Here is a 6,125-nt window from a genome sequence, read left to right as displayed (position 1 = left end):
TAAAAATATCGGTTGACTTTAACAGAACACAAATACCGTTTACAAACATACCTAGATAATTACTATCGTTAATTGTTATAAGCTGAAAGGCAGAAAACTTTTGACGTTAGTATGTAACACAGCCCGTCCCTGGATATAAATGTAACAAGGATCTGTGTTCTATAAGTGTAAAAAGCACTCAGTGATCAAAAAATATTTTCACTTCATCCCCGAAGACACAGGTTGTAGGGACATGTACAAATTCCCAAAGTAATACAAGAGTTAAGTCCCAGAGCTGTGACAAAACATCTCAAGCAAGGCTTTTTCCATTGCATAACTCGTAAATTATCAAGTAAAATAATAGGGGGAGGGGGAGGTCTCTTGCGGCCCAGCAAATTAAGGATCCAATGTTGTCACTGCAGCGGCTTATGTCGCTGCTATGAACAAGTTTCTATCCCTGGCCGGAATTTCCACATTCGAGAGCCACCAAAAAAAAAAAAAAAAAAAAATACTAAATACCAGGGGGGTTGGCGAGGGGGGGGGGCAGGCTGGAGGTTTTACTATTAAGAGTTAAGTATATAAAGTGCTTTGAGATACATAAATGAGCACTGATTTTGGAAGCTCACAGACACCAAGTCTGAGTCTCAGATTTGCTTCAAATTGACTAATTTGTAATTTTCTAAGCTTCAGATTTCTCGAGTAAAACATAAGTGATAATATTACTTATCTGTACAGAATTATTCTAAGGAATAAGTGAAAACTAAATATCTATCCTTTAAATGTCAGTGCTCAGTCTACAGGCCAGATGGCTCTCTGGAGCTCCAGACTGTAATATTCATCACCCAACTGGAACAACTACTCCTGAATGTTCCACTGACTCCTGTATATCAGTACGTTCAAATTGGAACTCATCAGCTTCTTCTTCACATGCCCATTCCCTCCTACACCACATTTGCTCTTATGTTCTACATCTCAGTGAAGACATTACTATCCACCAAGCTGATGGCTTCCTGCACTCACTCTTTTCTTCTTTTACCCTTAAATGTTAAAACCAAATATTATCCACCTCTAGTCCACCTCCTGAAGAGCTCTTACATTGGTCTACTTTTCATCTCCCAGTAGTTTAGACCATTATCTTCTGAGTTACTTTTTTTTTTCTTTTTAAGGCCGCATATGGAAATTCCCAGGTTGAACTGGAATTGGGTTGAATTGGAGTTGCAGCTGCCAGCCTGCGCCATAGCCACAGCAACACTAGAGCTGAGCCTTATCTGTGACCTATGACTCAGCTTGCAGCAACGCTGGATTCTTAACCCACTGTGAGGCCAGGGTTTGAACCCACATTTTCATGGATACTAGTTGGGTTCCTAACCAACTGAGCCACAACAGGAACTCCTGAATTACTTTTATTAACAGGTACTCTTGCTGCCAGTCTGGCTTCCTACCAGTGCATTTTCCACAAAACTTCAAATGACTGTTTTGTACACTCAATAAACTTTTTCTTTCTTTTTTGGCCACCCTGAGCATATGGAGTATGGACCAGAGATCAGATCTGAGCAACAGTTGTGACCTACACCACAGCTGTGGCAACACCAGATCTTTCCACCTATTGTGGTGGGCTGGGGATCTAACCTTCATCCTAGTACTGCAGAAATGCCCCCAATCCCATTGCACCACAGTGGGAACTCCTAAATAAACATTTTACCTGTCTGGAGTTTCTGTCATGGCTCAGCGGTTAGTGAACCCACCTAGCATCCATTAGGACCCAGGGTCTGATCCCTGGCCTCGCTCAGTGGGTTAAGGATCCAGCATTGCTGTGAGCTGTGGTGTAGATTGCAGACGCAGCTCGGATCTGACGTTGCTGTGGCTGTGGAGTAGGGCGGTGGCTACAGCTCCAATTAAACCCCTAGCCTGGGAACCTCCATATTGCAAGGGTGTGGCCCTAAAAAGACAAAAAAGACCAAAACAAACAAAACGTTTTACTTGTCTGTTGATTTGCCAAGTGCTATTCTAGACTCTGAGACTTCAGCATTTAAAAAAAAAACTTTCTGGAGTTACCATTGTGGCGCAGCAGAAACAAATCCGACTAGTATCCATGAGGACTTGGGTTCGATCCCTGGCCTTGCTCTGTGGGTGGGGGATCCAGTGTTGCCTTAAACTGAGGTGTAGGTCGAAGATGAGGCTCAGATCCCTCATTGCAATGGCTGTGGTGTAGGCTGGCAGCTACAGCTCTGATTTGACCTCTAGCTTGGGAACTTCCATATGACATGAGTGTGGCCCTAAAAAGACAAAAAAAAAAAAAAAAAAAAGGAGGGGGGAGAAAGAAACCCTGCTACACTGTTGGTGGGAATGTAAATTGGTGCAGCCACTGTGGAGAACAGTATAGTGATTCCTCAAAAAGTAAAAATAGGGAGTTCCCTTCCTGGCTCAGAGGTTAACGAATCTGACTAGGATCCATGGGGATGTGGGTTTGATCCCTGGCCTCACTCAGTGGGTTAAGGATTCAGCGTTGCTGTGAGCTGTGTTGTAGGTTGCATACGCAGCTCAGATCCCACATTGCTGTGGCTGTGGTGTAGGCCGACAGCTGTAGCTCTGATTCAACCCCTAGCCTGGGAATGTCCATGTGCCTCAGGTGTGGCCCTAAAAAGCAAAAAATAAATAAGTAAAAATAAAAAATTTCTGCCCTTGTATAGGGAAAGACAGTAAATATATAGTAATGTCAGATGATAAGTGTTATGGAAACAAAGGAGGAAATAAAGAATGTTAGCTGGTGAAGCAAGGTTGCTATTTTTCTCAACAGAGTGGTCAGGAAAGGCCTTCCTGAGATGTCATCCTTTGAGTAAAGGTCTGAAGGTGAGGGGCTGAGCCCTGAAGCCATTAGGGGAAGGATATCCCAGAGAGATGAACACCAGGTACAAAGGCTTTGACACAAGAGTGTGCCTTGTGTGTTCTAGGAACAAGAAGACCTTACGGCTGGAGCAGAGAGAATGGAGAGAACAGAAGATGAAATCAGAGAACTCAAGTGGACCCGATTATGTAGGGTTTGCAAGGCCACTATAAGGACTATGAATATTTTGTGTGAGATGGAAGCCATTGGATGGTTTTAAAGCATTGACAGGATTATTCAGAAAACAAACTGAAGGGGAAAAGCAGAGACACTGGTAAGGAAACTACTGTGATAATTATAGGAGATGCTCAGATATATATATCTGTTTGTGAATAGCAAAGTGATTGGCACATGGTTAATAATGGGATGCATTACTATAAGCCAGAAAACAGTCTATATATTAAAATCACCTAAGAGTTCCCATCATGGCTCAGTGGTTAACGAATCCGACTAGGAACCATGAGGTTGCAGGTTCGATCCCTGCCCTTGCTCAGTGGGTTAAGGAACTGGCGTTGCCGTGAGCTGTGGTGTAGGTTGCAGATGCAGCTCAGATCCTGCGTTGCTGTGGCTCTGGCCTAGGCCAGTGGCTACAGGTCCGATTAGACCCCTAGCCTGGGAACCTCCATATGCCCTGGGAATGGCCCTGGAAATGGCAAAAAAGACCAATAAATAAATAAATAAATAAATAAATAAATAAAATAAAATCACCTAATCCTCGGAACAATTCTGTGAGATACTATTATTATTACTCCCATCCTGCAGATTAGGAATTGAGGTCCAAAGAGATTAATAATTTATCAAATGTCACATACAATAACTAGTCAGTTTTTCTCCAGAGCCCACACTTTTAATCATTATGCAGTACCATCTCATAGAAGGAGCTCAATAAATAAACCACCATGACACACAGTGCTGACCTCTAAAGATCTAGCTAGAAGAACAGCCAGATGAAAACTAATATATCTATTTTTTATATCTAACTTTATGGTTGCACCCATGGCATATGGAAGTTCCTGGGTCTGGGAATGAATCTGAGCCACTGCTGAGACCTATGTTGGATCCTTTAATCCACTGCCTCAGGCTGGAGATTGAACCCACACCTCTGCTGTGACTGGAGCTGTTGCATGCAGTCAGATACTTAACCTACTGCACCACAGCAGGGACTCCTAAAATAGAGATTTTTGATAAATCCTTAGACAGGCACACCTGAGAAACACAAAGACATGGGACTAGGAAACTTGAGATGGGAGACTTCTGGCCACCACTTGGGGAGTAGTCCCTGTGGAAGGTGTCCAATGAGTGGCAGAGAGGACAGATCACCATAGCACGGTGACTTGAGATCTATCAGATGAGAGCAATTGGAAGAAACAGAAAAGCTTAAGGCGTGTTATGAAAAGGGAATTAACTCATTTGGTCAGAGCATGGCTAATGTCTACCAATTATGTTCATGCCAGTAAAAATACCATACTAAGAGCAGTAATTCCTTTGTCTTTTATATCAGGGAGTCAACAAAAAATTCATTTATAAGGCTAGGGTGACTGTATCTTTACAAATTTTTTTTTTAAGGGCCACACCCTCAGCATATGGAAGTTCCCAGGCTAGGGGTCCAATCAGAGCTGCAGCTGCCGACTTACACCACAGCCACAGCAATGCTAGATCCAAGCTGCATATTCGACCTACACCGCAGCTCACAGCAACACTGGATCCTTAACCCACTGAGCTAGGCCAAAGGTTGAATCTGCATCCTCGTGGATACTAATTGGATTTTTAACCCGAGGAGTCACGATGTGAACTCCTTTTTTTCGTCTTTATTTTAATTTTTTAAGGGATATATAGTATTGTTCAAAGTGTCAGAAAATGCAAATGGATAAAAGAACAAAATAAGAGGTATAATGATTGAGAATGAGATGGAAAAATTATTTATAGATGGTATAACTGTCTTCCTGAAAAAGCAAAGTAAAACAACTGAACACAGAAAAAGTTTAAAAAGTTAGTAAATGGGAGTTCCCCTTATGGTTCAGTGAGTTAATAACCTGACATAGTGTCCATGAGGATGTGGGCTCAATCCCTTGCCTCACTCAGTGGGTTAAGGATCTGGTGTTGCCACAAGCTGTGGTATAGCTCATAGATGTGGCTCAGATTTGACTCCTAGCCTGGGAACTTCCATAGGCTGCAGGTGCAGCTGCAAAAAGAAAAAAAGAAAGTAAGTAAGCCAATCACAACTATGCAAAAATCAACTTTTTTTAGTTGGAAGAAAAACATAATGGAGAAAAAGTTCGCTTTGGTAATAGCAGTAATATCAATAAAAATTAAGCATAAACTTGTTTTTTAATGAAGCAGATAAAAGAAGTCTTCATTGGTTCAGATTATAGGCCCTAACAGTATTCTCTATTAAACTGAAATAAGGTTCCTTGTTCTGGGGCAGGATGAGTTTGGATATCTGGTCACAGCAGAAATCAAGGAAATCATCAAAGGTTATGAGGGTCAGCTAAAAGGGACTGAGAAAATGCCAACATAAAAAGAGTTTAACCTTTGCTGGCCAAAGATGGGAAAATTTAAACATTGATAAAATAACTGCACTAAAGTATGTCAAATATGTTAAAATTCATGAATTTATAATGAATCAACAGTAACAAAAGAGAAATTCATTGGCCACCTTGGAGGAAGCTAGGAAGTCAATCATAATTCTGAAAACTAGAAAAAAAATTAAAAACAATTAAAAAAAAAGGGGGGGGAGTTCCCGTCGTGGTGCAGTGGTTAACGAATCCGACTAGGAACCATGAGGTTGCGGGTTCGGTCCCTGCCCTTGCTCAGTGGGTTAATGATCCGGCATTGCTGTGAGCTGTAGTGTAGGTTGTAGACGTGGCTTGGATCCTTCGTTGCTGTGTCTCTGGTGTAGGCCAGGGGCTACAGCTCCAATTTGACCCCTAGCCTGAGAACCTCCATATGCCACGGGAGAGGCCCAAAGAAATAGCAAAAAGACAAAAAAAAAAAAAAAGGGAGATCCTGTTGTGGCGCAATAGAAACAAATCCGACTAGGAACAGTGAGGTTGTGGGTTCGATCCCTGGCCTCGCTCAGTGGGTTAAGGATCCGGTGTTGCCATGAGCTGTGGTGTAGGTCCCAGACTCAGCTTAGATCCCATGTTGCTATGGCTGTGGTGTAGGCCAGTGCTGTAGCTCCAACTTGCCCCCTAGCTTGGGAGCTTCCATATGCCGTGGGTGTGGCCCTAAAAAAAAAAAAAAAAAAAAAAGTGGCAGAATC

The sequence above is a fragment of the Sus scrofa genome, chromosome 14 (genome assembly GCF_054392235.1).
Source record: "Sus scrofa isolate SSC_HxYL_T2T_F1_AM1 chromosome 14, Sscrofa_HxYL_maternal_Yorkshire_Landrace_v2.0, whole genome shotgun sequence".
NCBI classification, from domain to species: Eukaryota; Metazoa; Chordata; class Mammalia; order Artiodactyla; family Suidae; genus Sus; species Sus scrofa.
Note: the sequence above shows the minus strand (reverse complement) of the source record.